This window comes from Sylvia atricapilla, chromosome 4 (assembly GCF_009819655.1).
Source record: "Sylvia atricapilla isolate bSylAtr1 chromosome 4, bSylAtr1.pri, whole genome shotgun sequence".
NCBI classification, from domain to species: domain Eukaryota; kingdom Metazoa; phylum Chordata; class Aves; order Passeriformes; family Sylviidae; genus Sylvia; species Sylvia atricapilla.
Genome location: NC_089143.1, coordinates 11882770 through 11902503, shown reverse-complemented (window position 1 = coordinate 11902503; position 19734 = coordinate 11882770).

The window sequence follows — 19734 nt, the reverse complement described above, 5'->3', positions numbered from 1 at the left end:
AGCTTTTTTTATAAATTCTTACTACCTTTTATAAGGTGTTCAGATACAGACACAACATGATTAGTAAATAGGAACAACACCTCTCTAATTCCACTAATTAAACTAAAGAAAGAGCAAACACCATTTGAATAAAGATTGTTTTGAAAAAGAATAGTTGTTTACCAAGATTGTTTTGAGAAAAAGCTTTCTTGAGAAATTTTTCCCTGAGAAAAAGTTAGTGGTTGCTAGCAGGCTAAAAATCTCTCAAGCCCACATCTACAACTCCAAACCTGCCAGAGTACTAGAAGCTTTTGGACAACACTTGCAGACACATGCTGTGATTCTTGAGGTTATCTTTGCAGGGTCAGGAGTTGCACTTGGTAAGAAAGCAGAGTCCTCAAGGTTTGTTTTCAGGTTTCTCGTGTTGTTTATTATTTGGTATCTCAAAATTTTCTCTGCTCCCAGCCAAGGTCTGGACAGCAGCTGGGACACGAGGCGACTGCCCCACAGATGGGATGTCCCCTAACATTTATACAGATAATTACGTACTAGTTATTTACTATTTTGTGCCAATGCCCAGTGCCCACACCAGAAGTGACATTCTACTTCAGTCCAATCCACTCTAACTACTTTGTGCCATCACCGTCCCAAAAAATGGAGGACGAGGAAGAAGGAGAAGTACATAAGGTACCTCCCAATTCCACCATCTTGTCCCCATTTACTTCTATTCTAAAAATTCTAAAACTATTAAATTCTACATCATCTACTGTGCCAAATTACAATTTTCACATCCTGGGAGTTTGTAATTACTTCTGCAATGTTGAAAGCTTTTCCCATGGATTAAAATCAAACCCGGTGTCTTCCTGGGCTCTGTGCCAAGGTCTCACTTGATGATTCTTGTGAGTCCCTTCCATCTCAGGATGTTCTATAATTCTGTGTATGAGGATCTCTGGTACAGGAATTGAAGTGACTGTTGGGACATGAATGAAGCAATCCAGATTATCCAGCGAATAGGTGAAGTGCCCTGGGACCAAGGACTTGCTCTGGATGTGAAAGTATTTGTGTGTGTCAAAGGGCAAGAGCACAGTGGGTGTGGAACAGGACCAGGGAACTCCTGGATATCTCTCTGTGTGAGTGAAATGATCTGTACCAACCAACGGAGTAGCACCGTGGCCCTGGGCACTTGTAAATTCAGATGCCAGGAATTGGGGATGCTGGAATCCAGGAAAAGCCACTGGGTGTCTGAACTCAGCTGCTGCAGTGATAAACATATTTCATAGTATATTTATTTCCACTAATGAACTCTGTTCTGGCTCAACCAGAAAGGGCAGCAGGATGAGCCTGTTGATGCTGTCTGTGTTCATGTGAATGCTCTGTGTGTGTCTCTGGGATCTGTGTGGACAGCCCTTCACGTAAGTGTATATACAAATGTTCTCTGTCTGTATATGTCCACCGGGAGCATATTTTCAGCCTCACTTCAAGCTGGACATGGGGGCAAGGAGCTCTAGTAGCCTTGTCTCTCTCAGGCTGTCAAATCAGCATGAAATATTTTACAAAAAATATTGATACGAGAAATTCTTGCTAGTGGTGATACTTTCAAATGTAACAAGAAATCTCTTTTAAGATACTAGAATACTGAAATACAGATTATTAACTCTAGTCTTCTGGCCAAAATCATGTTGGGTCATCTACCTTCTGAACTTTTAAAGATCTCTTGATGTTTCTGTTGGAAAAGTTATTCATCTTTATTACTGGCCTAAGGCAGGACTGATGTGATTTGTTGAACAACTGTTGCATTTCAGCAGCAGTAAATTGATTAGGCTTCCTCAGAACACTTGAAAAATTTGTGAACACTGGAAGCATCTGAATGAACTGCTCTTTACTCACAGACATGGCTATATATTTGAGTCAATTATATGAATTTTCTTTAAGATTAGTACAAAGGGTTTGTTAGATTCTAAATATGATTTCTATACTTAAGACCAAATATGGTAGAGTTTATATTCAGTTTAATACTAATAAAAGTTATCTATAAATTTAATTTACAGTTTTCAAATTATTTCAGTCTCATTTTAAAATATTTTAAGATCTTCTGAAAAGATACTTTACTATAAGTTCTATTAGAATTTTCAAAGCTATAGATGCCTTGTCTGAGTGAAGTGTTCCTGGATAACATGAAAAAGAAAAGATTCTTTTCAATTCCTTTCAATTACTTTAGAAAAATCTGCCATGAAAGATCACATACAAATAGTTATCACGTTTTTCTTTATAGGGAAATCTATCTCTGCCTACCAAAAATAAATATTTACTTCCATAACTCCAGGTATTCCTGCCAAATGCAGGATTTTAATATTTATATGTCTTTACAACCTGCTATCTTCTTGCAGTGTAAAATTCTCAAAGAACTCTAGAGCAACAGCAGACATAATTAAAGGAGACTCAGATAATTGAAGGCATAATAGATTTTTGTTTCAACAACAAATTAACTAGTGGTCTAGACAAAAAATGTACCACAAATTACAGGGTTCTTTTCTCATGTCAGAGAGACTCCACACAGAGGGTCACAGTATCCATTGGATGACTTACCTACAGTTATGGACATACAACTCCTGACTGTGAAAATTCTTTCGGGCATTATGTCAGTCTTTAGCTCTTCATTCCTCTCCATAAATAAAAGCCTCAGCTAAGAACTGGAAAGGGGATTGCACATCACAGTATAAAGTTGAGGATAAAGAAATGGATTTGAACATCTTCTGTGAGGTGTCACCTGAAACACCTTAAAATTTGTCCCAGTAGACTACAACAGGCAACATGACAAGACTGAGTTCTATATTTTAAAAGCCTGGAGCATAAAGCTGTAAGACAGAGAAAAAAAATATTCTAAGACATTAGCTCACTGTTTATCAATTAAATCACTTTTACTTCTACATCAATTTAATAGATTATTGTAGTATTTTCTGTGAGGTTTATTAGAGCTTTGCTATGAATACCAAATTCATTGCCTTCCCACTCATGCCATAAATTATATTTGAAAGGAAACTTAAAAAATCAAGTAAAGGTTGGTGTTTGAATAGACATGTGATGGTCGCCTAGTCTAGTCCTCCTTCTCTGGCAGGGTCAGTTGCAGTATTTTGCCCATGTCCAAATTATTTTTGAGTATCTTCCAGCAATCTCCATTGTCATACAACTTCTACTCCTCTGCCATCTAATATTCTGCAGCCTCCATGGGCAATCCATATCAGTGCTTAAAAAAACTATTTCCTGATGCTCAGATGGAACCTCCTATATTTCAGTATGTATTTGTTTTTCAAGTTTGTGTATTTATTCCATACTGTAGACTCTGCATGCTTTACTTTTGCTATTCTATTTTTATATGCAATTGCTAGTTACCCTTTTTGGTTGGAATGTTTTAGTCATTATTTAGACAAAGAATGGTGAACATAGCCATCATTTTACCATGAAAAAATGAATCTAAAGAATACTCATAATAGCCCACAAGATAAAGTACCCACAAAACAGGATAACAAAATAGTCAGGGCTTTTCTATTTTGTTTTATTTTCTCTTTGTTTGTTTATGCAATTATGAGCCAAGCACATAAATGAAATAGGAAATTATGCTTCCACACGCTGTATCTATGTTACAGGCATTTAAATAGAAATTCAAATTACTGAAAATACAAACAACAGAGGGATAATAGAACACACAGTGGATCTGAGCTAGATGGTTAGAAGAGGAAAGCAGAGTGAAATATTTCAAAGACAACTTACCTGTGAAATAGAAAATATGCAACAAATTCTGTCGGTCCCAAACATCTGAATGTCCTCTAAATATTTTCAAAACGGAAATATCCATAGTATCCCTAGCTAGAAAAAATGCATTTATAGACCATTTTCTGGGCATATTTATAATTTCACATCTCAGAAATTTACTTGGGTAAATAGTGGGGTGTATAGTCTCATGAGAAACAGAGTTCTCTAATACTACATGTATCTTGCTTGTCAGAAGAATAGATTTTATTATGTAAAAATTCTCTTTAGCTGTAACAGCTCAAACTGGTTTGGGTGTGAAAACAATGCTTGACATTATATCCTACCAACAATGCTGACAATGGTAATGCTGGCCACACAAGAGCGGCCTCTTCAGTTAAAACATATACAGACAGATATCGAGACAGCTTAAGAGCTGTAAATTCAAGGTGTACTTGATATTTCAGTACTAATATTGGAATATTAAAAAAAAAAAATACATAAAAACTATTTATAGTATTCAAAATGTAAATACTAATAAAAATCAGTTGCCAATAGCTGTACTAAGCAGTTTTTAATTTTTTTCTTATCTATCATGCTGAGTTAACTTCAAACCTCATCACTTTTTCCTTCAAGTACAAAGAAAATTTCTTTAACCTTGCCCTTTTTAACAAAAATTTCAGTTCCTGACATCAAAATATTTTGAGAAGGAAGGTGTGACACACCAATTAATCCCTACACTGAAAGAATGCTCAGAGGAGAATGGTAAGCCTATAAAGCTCCAGGAGTAATGCAGGCTGTGATTGCCCACAGCTATGATAGAAGCTGATTGTATCTCAAGGCACAGGGCTTTGGACTGGATCAACAAGTAGTGTAAATGTTTACCCCTGAACTCATTAAAACAGTTCAAGTGTGCCCCTTATTTAGCTAGAAAAGCATGGGGGTGGATAGGGGAATGGGTGAATATGTGGCTCAGCTCAACACAGTTTATGGAAACTAGAGAAAATCAAAAGTATTTTGAAGGGAGTAATATGCTGCAGCAGGCTTCAACTCAAGTATTCCTTTCTGGGGGCTAGGAATGCTCATCATTGTGACTGTGAGCACATCATAGACACTGATTTTGAGAATGACAATGGCATTAAACTGTGTGTTGCAGTTGCTATGTATTCTGTTAGATGTAACTTACATTCTTATTATGCTATGCAATACAGTTTGCATCACTCTGCTAATTTGTAAATCTCATGCCACATCAAGTAACTTTCATATGTAAATTTGTTATTAAACTACAGACTTGCATGTGGACTATCTAAAAGAACCTGTTGGGGTAGTATAATGGAAAAGTCATACAGAGTTGGAGAGGGACAGAATGGGTTCATGTGAATATAACAAAAATCATGTGATTTAAAATCTTACTGGACATGTCATAACAACATCAAAATCCTAGTCTAACATCCTCAACTAGACTCAATGTTTTCTTGTCTGTTTCAACAAGAGCAACACAAGTGATAAAATAGCAATCATAAATGAAAAACAAATCTTACACAGTATTTATTTTTAATTTATCTTTTTAATATTCCAGAAGATTATTTTTTGTATTTTAAACATGATTATTAAAAGTGTTTTCAAAACTCTGTTAATGAAAATGGCTTTTAATATATGTAAATCATAAAAATAAAACTTGCATATATGGCTATTCATACTGTTAACATAGCTAATGTTTGAGATAACCAAAATCTTCTTTATAATGGAATATACAGAAACTAATATCAGCAGTCACATTCTTAGCTATTAAAAATGGATGCAATTTTTGTAGAGCTAGTGGCAGTTACAAAAGCATAGTGGTGAACTTTAAAAGCTTCACATTTTTTATAGGAAATAAAGTTGCTTTTATACTTCCTGGCTGCAAGGAAACTGGTAGTGTCACGTGTACCCTGTGTTTTTGAAGTTATGTATTTAGTTATGAGACTTGTAGGAGACAGGTACACTTCTTTCCCCCCTGTCCATCCCCCCTAACATCATCTAATATCTCTGTTAATTGTTTTTGTTTGATTGTTGGTTTTTTCTTTTATGTTGTCAAAGCTTTTTCAGAAGCATTTGGAATACAGTAGTATTGTCAGTTCTCTGTCAAACTTCTGCTTCAAAGTTAATAAATTCTCCTACTTTATCTGTGTTTTGTAAAGATTAACCATGAATGGCAAAATTTGCATAAAAATACAAACAGCAGATCAATCCAGATCATTGTTCCTGATGTCTACAACTAATGCATATGGCATTTACTATTTTTTTCGACTTTCTTTTACCTGTAAAACTATAAAGATAATATTGGTATTCTAATTATCTCCATCTAGATTTTCCAGTTTCTTGTTTTTGTGAAACATCATTGATTTTAAGAGATAATTTAGACAATTTAAACAAAAAGGAATCAAATTTGCTGATGTTCTGATATCATACTCTAAAGAATAAACTACATCATGCAGCATAAAAAATTTCAAGTATGGTTCATTATTCATACTGAATTATTCATATTGAATTTAAGTCTGAACTATAAATCTACTTTGTCCATTTGGCCTTGACTAGATTTACTTTGGCCTGAAAACAGAGTATGACACGTCGAATTACTTCAGAGTTCTCAATGTCCCTTGTTTCCTTGGAGCATTTTGTGCTGCTATGATTCAGTCTTTTCCTCCTGTCGACAAGACAGTGCAATTGTGCAGTGAAGTTCATGGATTAGTGACATACAAGCACCAGTGGTCATGTGTCAGCAACAGGGATTTACTCAATCAGGGGAGTACTTCTGTGGTGGAAGAAGGAATCTTCAGCCTGGAGAGCACTTTCTGTGACCACTGGGTGATTTACTTCCTCTCAGGCTGTTAACCAACTGTCAATTGTCTAAAGAAAATATGAACTAACAACTCTTCTGTCTCCCAAAGGAATAAATGAAGTAATCTTAATTTTAATCCTTCCTTGGTTAATTAGATTCTTGATCTTTGTATTGCCACGGCTCCTCAAACTGCTTTTTTTCTCCTTTCGTTCTTCCACTTACTTTTCATTCCAAACATTTTCTCTTCTATTTCACTTTATCTTCACTTCTTTCTACATACCAAATACATCCACCAAGTTTGAAGTACAAAACAAAAAGTTAAATTTCTTTCAGAAGAACCAGTGTATTATTTTAGTATTATATCCAGGTTTTTTTCATCTGAAGTTATGATACATTCTATTCTTTTTTGAAATATAAAAGGATGAAAAAGGCAGAAAATTTTGAAATTGAACTGGCAGATTGCATCTCATAACAATCCATTATAATATGATTTTTACTCACAATCAAGCCAAGACTGAGATCTGTGAGTCTAAATTAGGAACCTAAATAATTTGCTATATAATGTACTTTAGAAATTGCTGAGAATTTTAAAAATTAATGAGATTAATTTAGTTTTGAATTTTATTCCAGTTCAGTCTTTCTGGCTTCAATAGCAACAGTCAAATGAACAAATAAGACTTTGAATGAGAAAAACTCTGTCATTGGTCTCTCCATACTTTTAATTTGATTTGTCTCAGGACTTCCAATTTAAACAAGTGGATTTTCTTTTAGTTTCGCCCGTGTGTTACTTGAAAAATGCCTAAAAATTGGTGTATCAGGTTCTGCAAAAGAGTTGTTCAAAAAGTTTAAAAAATTTAAAGCTTTGCTCAATCTCATTTGTGGTGTTGTCTCTACTTCCTCCTTCTCTTTGTCCAGTTAGACCTTACCAAAAGAACTGTCACACCAGCCATTTACTGGAAGACACAAACCCAACCCATCCAATGGCAACCACTATCCTTTCCAGTGATTAAAAAATTCTAACAAACAGTAACAGAACACAACACAAGCTCCCCCAGTTCATCCAATCTCAATGCCTACCAAGAGCCACAGCTGTAGAAGCAGCCTCTGCCAACCTGATGCCAGCCAGCATGCTCACAGCCTGCATGGTGTGCTGAAGATATCAAAACACCGACCAGCACAACATAGTAGCCGAAACGCTGCCAAAATTTACCTTTTATTCTCAATAACATCTAATTTTTGGCTTTTAACAAGTTTGTTAACTCAAAAATACCTGTGTAGGTATAGTGTTTTCCTACATTTTAGTAATAGAAACATTATGATTTACTAAAAATATTTAACTAAGTTACAAACTCTAACTGTTTTTTGGGTTTTTTTGTTTGTTTTTTTTGTTTGTTTGTTTTTTTCTGGTATTCAAGGCTAATTTTTACCTGTAATACTTATTTAAGACTCAATTATAATTAATACATAAACCCCTACTGCCAGTTTTCGCTTAATTTTTATTAGACAGTTTTAATACAGTAATTGTATTATGAATTTTTTTGGTATACCTAATTATTGATTTAAATGCATTTGTTTTTTCTTACCCCATTTAAATTAAAATCAGACTTAATATCAAAAAAGTATACTAATAAGCCACAAAACACAATAAACAATACCTTACTTTTTAGAATAATCTGCATTTTTGACTTTGTAACAATTTACAAATATAATGTTCTTGTACACCAAGTTAAGGTGTTTCTCTTAAATTGAATCTGACAGTTTTACTATATGTAACACAACTGTAATAGTGCTAACTTTTGGTATAATAATTCCATAATCAAAAAAATCTTACAACAAATAAGCTTTAAGCTCAAAAAACATTGAGACCCCAAGCAGTCCCAAGATAAGCTCAGCAGTTTCCACCATAACCACAGTACTAATACATCAGTTCACTTTATACCTATGAGTTTAAATAAATCCCTTCCTTTTAAATGTCATCAAGAAATCAACATCATCTAAAAATGAACTTTTTATTTTATGAGGAATCATTGACTCTGAGAGGTAAAATAGGGTAAAATAAAAATCACGACTTAAACTCAAAATCATTAACTGATTAACATTAACTTCCTTTACTGATACAATTTCCTATGCTACCAGACCTCCAATCTGTCAGTGCTAACAGAAACACTGATGATGCCTTGGGAAGGCTGATCTGAAACAGAGACTGGACAGAGCAAGAGAATAAAGTAAACATTTATTGAAAGGCCTTTAAGGATGCACCTTGGGCAGGACAAGAGCTCAACCAAAGCTGTGCCTAGGGTGGATTTAGAACGGTCACAAGATGGATGATGGGGTCACGACATCTATTTTTACTAAGTTTTGGTCCATTTCCATATTTCTGTTGAATTGTCAAATTACAGCTTCAGGTTGTGAGGTCTCATCCTTCTTGTTTCTCCCTTCAGTCTGCCACTGTTTATGCCTTTGGGCCTGAAAGTTGTCCTTGGTCTCCATCAGGAAACGAATTTGTTTTGTCTCCCTACTCTGTGAAGGGAGCTTACTAACATTTAATATGATGCTCAGAATTACACCCTTAGGCAGCACAGAATCTGAGAAAAGTAAAAGCTAAAACTTAAGGCATCACTGAAAGTTTTAAGAAGACAAGCATTTACTAGTCTAAACTTATTTCCTTATAGTAACATTTTCTAACCTGTGTTATAAAGAGCAAGTTGTTTACAAGACTAACAGGTACTAGAGTCTTGTCTCAAGGTCAACATAAACATCCACAAACAATGATTTTTTATTACATAAATTATCTATTTATTGCAACTCTTAAAGTCCTGTAAACAAGAATTTTATCTACAACAGTTTTTTAAAGTTTAAAAAATATTTAGCAATAATAATTTTATTATATAAACACTTTTTAACCATAATTTTACCTGTTTGCTTGCCTTTTGTTTCCAAATCTAATAAAACTATTTTCATTGTGAATTATTTTCCCTAGAGACACATATGGCTGTATCCTACATATAAAGTATACCTATTTAGTACTCGAAGTCCTAATTCAAATTAGGCTTCATATCAAAACAGTACAGGTACACAGGTAAATAAAATCAGGTTTTTACTATTTTAATATTAAATATTTGTATTCCTTTATTTTATTAAACCAAGTTTAAATCTGTCATATTGATGTTTGTAAAAGGCTACAATTTTGCACACCAAAGTCTATGTTCTTGTTCTAAAGTTTTAGTAAATTTATGTTTACATAAAATTTGTAGCTACTATAAACTTTCCTCAAAATCAATTTTTCTAAAATCATAACACACTTTCTACACCCTTTTTTATCCCTTCAGTAAATTTATCATATTATTCTCATCACAGACTGTTCTCAGTGCCTTTTTGTACTAAAAATCAGAACTTTCATAAATATAAAATTTTAATTCTGTTATGTTTTAATATTTACTAATAAGTTTAAACATTTTCATTGCTAAATCTAAGTAATGTTATGTATTATTACTCTATTAAAGTAACTTTTTAAAATTAATTTCTACAAAAATTAATTTCTTTCAATTAAATTTAAACAAAGCGAAATTTAGGTCTTCACTTTAAACCATTTTATGTTCCATTCCAGTTTTATTAATTTCATTTTTATTCAGTTAATACTGTTAAATTTAACTTCTCTTTAATTCCACTTAAGTAACATTAGTTTTCACTAAACTTAATCCTAAGTTAATTTCATTAAAATTTGCTTGTTTAAATTACTAAGTTTAATTATTTTATTTTAGAAATAAAAAAGTCAGTCTAAAACAACCATAATAAAATATTAGTAAACATCTACTTATAGATATTAAACAATGTTTTAAACTGTTCTACTCTTTTACATATCATGGTTCTTTATTAAAGCCTCTGCTATTTTGTCTTTTATAGCTAAGACGAAAGGTCACTAATAGTTTTAGATTATAGCTCTATTAGTTGTAAAATGGTTTAGTATTTTCTTTTATTAAAAGATAAGTTACCTAGAGAATCCTAAAAAAGAAAAAAACAAAAAGCTAATTACACAAAAGCGAGACCTTATCACATTACTAGATAAGGACATAAGTTTTACCTCATTTTTATCTCAAATGTAAAGTCTGTTAAATTATAGCCACTTTTTCATATACTTTGTCAATTTCTTGCCATTTTCTCCAAACCACTTATCATTTTGATATCTCATTTTCATTTCCTAGCTACACTGTGTATTCCTCTAATTAAGCTCTTCAATTTGTCCTTACAATTTCTATATAAATAAATCCACTATTGTTTCTTAATTCTCAAGTATTTTTTTTAGATTTAAAAAAAAATCTGAATTTCGTTTAGAGCTTCCTATAAACTGCCGATCTTGTCATTCCTCCCAGTTAGCATCTCTATCCTAAAAAAACTGCAAAAAACCAAGCTTCTACATAGTTTAATTAGTTTTTCATCCTACATCTTAATTGTTCACTTTGCACAAATGCATTCCAACAATCTACTATGTTTTAAGTACTTTATAGCTATTGCTGTTAAGAGCCTTATTTTAAAATAGAGATATCCCTCTAGTTTACAATGCCTAAACCCTAGCCACACCCAAACCCCACCTAAAAAAACTATTTACCAAAAGAATCAAGTGTTTTCTACATCAAAACAATATTCAAGTCACTTTTAACTCAAAAATTAAACCCTATCAATATAACAGCTAGACCAAATTTTAAAATAACTTTAGAGAAGCATTATCCAAAGACAATTCATCCAATTCTTAACTAATCTGAAGTAAAAATTCAGCTGTTGCGAACCCTAAGTAACAATACAATATTTTGAAGAAATGTTAGTAATTATCTTCTTTTACATGTGTTATTAATTACATGTATTATTTAACTTATCTTTACTTACTCTAAGTTTTGTGTTTTACTACACATATAATTTGGTTTTCAAATTAAAAAACAAACAAAAAAAAGTAAAGGTGACACCAAAAAAAAGTGGAGCAAAGCTCTATATGTTTTTAATTTTAAACAACTCTTTTGTAAAACCTATTCCACAAATTTTTAAACATTTTTCAAATAACACATAACCCAAATTTAAAGAAATCCCCGTTTTAATTAAAAACCCTAAAACAAGACAAATTACAAGTCCTTTGTAACTAGTAACTTCAAGCAGAGTATGGCTTTATCTCCCCCAGCAAAACATAAGTCAATTCCAGTGAAAAAATCAAACCATATCACACACAAGAACACACTAACAATTCCAAAAGCAGAAAAACAAGTACACTAACCTAAGCCAAACAAAAAAAGCTGCACAATTATCTTTACTATTTCCTGCATAAGAGCTCATTCTATTACAAAAACCCAAAAGCTGTGATGTCACCAAACATTCTAAATGAAAATAAAGCACACATGTAGAAGATGGGAATAGAGATGACCTAGCCCCTGCTAAGTAACAGCTGTGGTAATTACCCAATACAGTCTCGTTCCTGATGAGTCACAGCTATAGTCAATAAAGATAAGTATAATAAAAGGGAGTGGGTTAGCTAATGAGAAGAATCATGAAGGAGGAGGAACCTTGAGGAAGAGGAAATGAGAGAATCATGAAGAAGAAGTGCCCTGGGGAGGAAGAATCATTCCTGTGAGGTCAGTCTGAATCTGCAGTCAGAGCCTGTTGTTGGAACCTACAGTCACAGTCCAGCCAGGTAAAAGCCTGCACTCAGAGTCTGCAAACTAATACATGCAGTCAGAGGCTGCAAAGGGAGACGAACAGTGCCGGGGGGGTTTCCTCACCCGAGCTTTAGGTGGTTTAAAGTCCTTGGCCCTCTAAAAAGCCCCGAGTCGCGTCCGTGTAAGAAAGCAGAGTCCTCAAGGTTTGTTTTCAGGTTTCTCGTGTTGTTTATTATTTGGTATCTCAAAATTTTCTCTGCTCCCCAGCCGAGGTCTGGACAGCAGCTGGGACACGAGGCGACTGCCCCACAGATGGGACGTCCCCTAACATTTATACAGATTATTACGTATTAGTTATTTACTATTTTGTGCCAATGCCCAGTGCCCACACCAGAAGTGACATTCTACTTTGGTCCAATCTACTCTAACTACTTTGTGCCATCACCGCCCCAGAAAATGGAGGATGAGGAAGAAGGAGAAGTACATAAGGTACCACCCAAGTTCCACCATCTTGTCCCCATTTACTTCTATTCTAAAAATTCTAAGACTATTAAATTCTACATCATCTACTGTGCTAGACTACAATTTTCACATCCTGGGAGTTTGTAATTACTTCTGCAATGTTGAGAGCTTTTCCCATGGATCAAAATCAAACCCGGTGTCTCCCTGGGCTCTGTGCCAAGGTCTCCGAGCCCCCTCGACCGTCTCCACACCCCCCTGTCCAGGGCTCAAACTCCTTTCCTCAGGTCCCAGGCCATCCAAGGGGATGTCCTGGACTCCAACATCTCCCCCTCCTGTTTGAACCAAAAAGACCTCTTTGGCAGCTTTTTCCATGAGCCGCCGCATGCATTGAAACAGACATGGTACGACCATGAGAAGAATTACAAACCCCAACAGGATGCATAAACCTGTTTTTAAAATTTCCTTCCACAGTGGTGAAAGGTCAAAAAATTTGAAAATGCCATCCAGCCATGACCCAGTTACCTCTCCAAGTTTGTTTACACTTTCTCGCAATTGCTTGAGGTTTTCATGAATTGATCTGGAATGATCTGACAAGTTCATGCAACACATTCCTTCAAACTCTTCACACCCATGTCCATGTGACAGCAAAAGATAATCGATTGCTGCCCTGTTTTGGACAGTTGCTCGTCTTACACTGTCAATGTCCATTAACATATCACTCAGTGTAAGAGAAACGGCTCGGGCATGTTTGCTCAGCCAGCAAGCCATGTGGTCCAATTCTGTCAAGGCTTCTCCTGATGCTGCCTGCGGTGAAAAAATTGCAACCGCAATCCTTTGCGCCTTGGTCCAGGTGTGAACATTGTCATCACATTTTGGATCGTATTGTTGGATGGATCTTTTCTCTTTATGTTCTTGCTCTCTCAACAATGTTATAGTTAGGTGTTAACAATGAGAGTCTTCCAATGCTGCATGGACCACCTTTGACATTTGCAGGGACTGCGGGCCAAACTGTCCCCACAGATAAAAAAGATTCCTCTTGGCAATTGCACTGGAACATGGTTGGATGGTCTGCTCACCATCTTAGTGTAGTTACACCAAGATGATGCATTTCTATAAATTACATGATTGGGAGTGACGTCTATTGTTTTATTTCCCGCCACTCCAGGATAATTAAACTTTACACAAAACTTCATTCTGACCGATCCAAGAATTTCCAATTCCTGTGGTTCAAAAGGAGCCACCGGAAGGAAACTCGTCCAAACATCCCATTTGTCTACTGGATTTGAAATGACCTTTAAGATCGCTGGAGGGATGTTTTCTGGAGTCGACCATTTGTTGACTGGCAATCCCACTAAACATGTTGAAAAAGGTTTTCCTGGTCTTGAGTGAGTTAAACAAATGGTGTCCAACCCTGATGCATTGGCCAGAGTTTCCCAAACATTCTCCTTTGGCTGAGCCATGGGCAAAACTGCCGCATTGCTCAAAACAATCACTGAGAGAATGAGGCACACGTGTATCACCAAAGGCCTCTTTCCCTTGGGAACCATTGAAATGCACCACCACCCAAGTCCCAAAGAAAACCCAAATCCCAAAGTCTCTTTTGCACGTAGAACCAGGGGACGTCCGCTGTCTTGACATCCGCTCACGTCTGCGTGCCTGCATTCCTGTTTCCAATCTTGGGGTCCGCGTCTGCTTGCACTTGGACTCGGTAGGGCTTCACGTTCTTCGCTGCCACCCATCTCGGTCCGGCTCCTGTGGAGACACAAGCATAACCCTTGCCCCAAGTTACTAATTTGAATGGTCCTTCGACCTGTCCTGTATCTGGGTTTCTGACCAAAACTAAAGGATTCTCCTTCAGTTTCGCTTTTGTACTGTCCGAGAAATGTCTGATAATTGGTGGAGTGGGCTCCGCGAAAGAGCCATTTAGAAAGTTCAACACATACAAGGCTTTATTCAAGCGCATGTGTGGTGTTGCATCTGTCTCCCCCCTTTTCTGTTTCTCCAAAAGGGATTTTAGTGTCTGATGTGTTCGTTCAATGATTGCTTGACGTGTTGGAGAATGCGGGATACCAAAAGTATGATGAACACCCCATTTCTTTAAGAATTTGTCAAGCACTTTCCCTATATAAGTTGGACCATTATCTGTTTTGACCTCTTGCGGCACACCTAATGATGCAAACGCTTGTAAAAAATGCCGACAAGCGTGTTGTGCCGTCTCACCTGTGTGCAGTGATGCAAAAACCGCACCTGAAAATGTATCAACAGAAACATGAATATTTTTAAATTTGCCAAAAGATGGATATTTGGTGACATCTGTCTGCCACAGTTGCAAACTGTGCAACCCTCTTGGATTGACTGCTCCCATGGATGCAGGAGGCTGCACACGCTGACAGTCTGGGCAGGTACTGATGATTTCCTTCGCCTGGCTTTTGGAAATACGAAAAGTTTCCATCAATGCCTGAGCATTCTGATGAAAAAATGCATGGCTCAGCTTTGCCTGTTCAAAGATGTTTGGCAAAGTGTTTGAAATTGGCATGGCCAATTTGTCTGCCTGTGCGTTGCCTTCTGCTAAAAATCCTGGAAGAGAAGAGTGTGCTCTGATGTGGGAGACAAAATATTCATGTTTTCTCTCCTGTAGTAAGGTTTTCATGCAAAGTAAGTATGAATATAAATCTGCATTATCAACGTCTCTCAAAAGTGAATCTTCAAGCCGTTTGATCACGTTTGCTACATAAGCTGAATCTGTGATCAGATTAAAAGGCTGAGGGAACAGTTCGAAAGCTCGAACCACTGCTGCCAATTCCACTATCTGTGGTGAACCCTGTACTGTTTTTATATTTGATTCCCATTGTCCTGTTGTCACATTTGGCCATGTGATCACCGATTTGTGAGTTTTTCCTGAGCCGTCGGTAAATATAGTTATTGCATCCAACGGCACTTCACTTATTTTTGGTTTTTCTCTGAAACTTATTTTTGCCTTCAGCAATTTATGACTTGGAAAATGAATTGTACATGTGCGAGGATAATTCAACAATGCAATTTGCAAGTCTTCCGACTTTTGCAATGCCCAATCAAAATATTCTTTTTTCAAAGGCAAGTAAATTGTTGTGAAATCTTTGCCTGCCATTGTCAGCAATCTGGACCTAGCTTTGATGATGATTTGAGCTATCATTTCTAAACTTGTGAGGATTGTCTTTGGAGATCTGTAAGATAAAAAGATCCATTCTAAAATCAACAACGAGTCTGCTTGTGACACATCCCATTGAAAAATTAAACCATACAATTGTACTTTTTCCCCCAACACTGCAAGAAAGAATGGTAATGATTCTACAAAACTATGTGCTTGTCTGTGTTGGAGAGCTTCAGCAATTCTTTCAAGGGCTCTCTGAGCCTCTGGCGTGAGAGTTCTGGGAGATTTTATGTTGCTGTCTCCTCTTAAAAGATTGAACAACGACGTAAGTCATCGTTTGTGATTCCTAAAATTGGTCTCATCCAGTTGATTTCTCCCAAAAGTTGTTGCAGATCTTGCAGATTTTTAACTTCTGCTCTAATTTGAATTTTCTGAGGTCTTATGGATTGTTCTGAGATTCTCCATCCTAAATACTTCCATGGTGCAACCTCCTGAATTTTTGAAGTAGAAATTTCCAATCCTGCACGTTGCACTTCTGCAATCACGCAGTCACGAGTTTTCTGCAGTTCCTGCTGTGTTGATGCTGCGATGAGGAGATCATCCATGTAATGGATGATTCTTGATTCCGGATATTTTTTCCGCGCTGGAGACAAAGCTCGTGCCACGAACCATTGGCAGATTGTTGGAGAGTTTTTGAGTCCTTGGGGCAAGACCACCCAATGGTATCTTTGCAGAGGTTCCTGTCTGTTGATGCTTGGGATAGAGAATGCAAATCGAGGATCATCATCTGGATGAAGTGGAATATTGAAAAAACAGTCTTTGAGATCAATGATCACAAGCAGCCAGTCTCTAGGAATCATCGTGAGAGCTGGAAGTCCCAACTGAAGTGGACCCATTTCTTCAATGATCTCATTGATTTTCCTGAGATCATTGAAGCAATCTCCACGAACCTGAGGCTTTCTTACGAATCACGAACACTGGAGAATTCCAGGGACTATTAGTTGGTTTAATGTGTCCCTTTTCTAACTGTTCTTTGACCAGAATTTTAAGTGCACTCAACTTTTTTCATTCAAGGGGCCACTGATCCACCCAGACAGGATTGTCTGTTTTCCAGATCAGTTTCAAAGTGGTGAGTGCCACAGTGACCCCCACTAAAAATCCACTTCCAGTCTCAGGCCCCATTGTGCCAAGATGTCTCTTCCCCATGCTGTGATGGGTTTTTGTATGATGAATGGACGAATGACTGCTGTTTTTCTTCCTGGTCCTGAAACAAGAATTGCATTTTCACTCTGTGGACAAACAGAATTTCCTCCAATGCCTGAGAGTGAGCTCAAAGGTGCAATCAGGCTCCACTCTTTGGGCCAAAAAAGGTATGAAATAACTGTGACATCTGCGCCAGTATCGAGCATTCCATCAATCGTGATTGTCTTCTCACCATAAGTCAATGAGCATGTGATGATGGGTCGATCTCGACCTAGGTGTTTCACCCATGTGGCATGAACTTCCACATGTTCACTCGAAGGGAAATTTTGTCGATGGAACACTGGCATGACCTGTTCTGTGGTGTGAGATGGCAATGCAATGGCTTTAGCAATTGATGTGTTCTTAGGAATGGTCAATGGTGACTGTAGAGGTTTGGCCAAAACTGTCAATTCTTCATTGCAATTTGCCCAAACAATTGTAGGATAAATGATGATACCTAAAATGCTACTTCTTTCTTCACCTATGATTAAAAATTCTTGACTTTTCCATGAAGTTCCAGTGACTCCTGTTGGTATCACTGCATGATTTTCATTTAAAAAACATACTATTTTGGAAGCTGCCAAGTCGCATTGTGCACCTGGTGGCAGCAGGTCTGGATCACTGGGGATCCTGTACATTGTCCTGCTGAGGGCGTCGGATTGATTTTCTCTGACGACTGTCCCACTTGCGGAATTTGACTTTGAGTCATCGCCATCACTTGTGCCGTCGCGCGCTGACGATTTGCGCTCTTCTTGGAGTTTCCCGGAAGAGGCAGAGGGTTTCCATCCACATCCGTTTTAGAATGACACTGGCTTGCATGATGCTTTCCTCTTCTGCATCTCGGGCAAACACCTGATGAATCTGCATTCTTTGTGTGCTCTGGGCAGTTTCTCTTGAAGTGACCCTGTTTGCTGCATTTGTAACATTGTGCTTTCACAAGTTTCGCCACCATCTCTGCTGTGGAATCATTTTGTCGAAGAGTTGCAAAAGCGTCTTGGAACTTTTCAGTCTGGGCTTCAATGAGTTTCCCTAGACGTTCTCCCAAGATGTCTGCTTGAATGGATGCCACATGCTGCAGTGTTCCTACTTTGCTGCATGCTTCTAACATTTCTGCTAAGGAAGGCTGACCTGGCATTGCACTAATGATACGTTTGCACTCTGTGTTGGCATTTGCAAATGCAAGACTTCGAAGCAGATGTGGCTTCGCTCCCTCATCATTGACTTGCCTGTCTATTGCTTGTGTGAGACGATCAATGAACGAGGAGAAAGATTCTGATGTGCTTTGCTTTATTTCTGTATAAATACTTTCTGGAACTCCTGCTGGTGAAATTTGCAGGATTGCTTTTTTTGCGGCTTCTTTTATATCTGTTAACACTTCTCGTGGTAAATCTCTTGCTTGACGACGTGGCTCATCATTTGGTGGATCACCTGCCATTTCTGCCACAGTGATACCTGCATTTGGTCCTCTTTGATATCTTCTCCTGAGGTCTTCAAGAGCTTTTCTCCATTTTGCTTCCCAGATAAGGATTTGCGAATCTGTAAAAATCATCGAAGCAATGGATCTGAGATCAAAAGGTGTTAAATCATATGTATTAAATGTTGCCTTCAAAAGCTGCTTGAAGTACGGGGATCCCAATCCATTATCACGGATGGCTTTTATCAAGTCTTTGACCATATCATGATCCAATCTCTCCCATCTTGCATTCTGCCCTTGTGCATCATATGCCACTGGCAATATTAAACTTCTTCTGTCTGCTGAACTAAGTTCTTTTAATACTTCTTTCTTTGTCTCAGTCCAGTCTGTTGCACTGGATATCTGTGCATCAGACAGCTGTGAATTTTCAAAAAAAGGAATTAATTGTTGTGATTTCAATTGTGACACTGTTCCTCCTATTCTGGAGTCTGCCTTTATTAGTTGTTTGTTCCCATCTTCTTGAGATGTGATCCTTTCATCCTTGAGGGATATTTCTCTTTTTGACATTTCTCTCCCTTCTAGTTGAGGGGTAAAAAGCTGAGATTTTTGTGCAGCACGCAATCCTTGTGCAGCATTACCAAGACAAAAGGTTGAGCCATCAGATAGTTGGAAGGTAACTGAAGAAAGCGTCTGTGGAGTTAACTGAAGAGGAGCTTGATTGCCTTTTGGTGGAAGGAGCACTTGAGGGAATTGAATGTTTGAATCTGGGTTGAATTCCAAAGCTGTTTCTTTAAATTGAGGAAAAATTTGTTTCATGAAATCTTGAGATAATAAAATTGAAGAAGCTTGAGATGAAGGACATGCAGTTGTTGACCTGAAAGGAATGCCTTGTGAAGCAGTAATATGAATCATGTTGTCATCTGTGGTAAATGCTTGTTGTTGCAGTTGAGTTGCTGCATGATCCTCTGAAGTTAACAACGGCTTCATTTGTTCTTGTTGGAATTGTTGCTTTGGAGAATAAATCTGGTTTTTATATGTGACTGGGAAAAAATGATGCAATGTGGGTGTTCCGCCACTAGGTGGCGCTGTTGCTCCCATGGCTGGGTGTGGCAGTCGCCGTGGCTGCTGTAATTGTGCAGTCCCGCCACTAGGTGGCGCTGGCATCGCGACAACCGGACGCTCGACCGATACTTTGTCTGGGATCTCTTCAATTATTTGTGACAGAAGACGCTGTGCTTGTAATAAACTCTCCGTTTCTGGATCTCTGGGACACACTGCAGTGATGTTTGGATGTGCACCC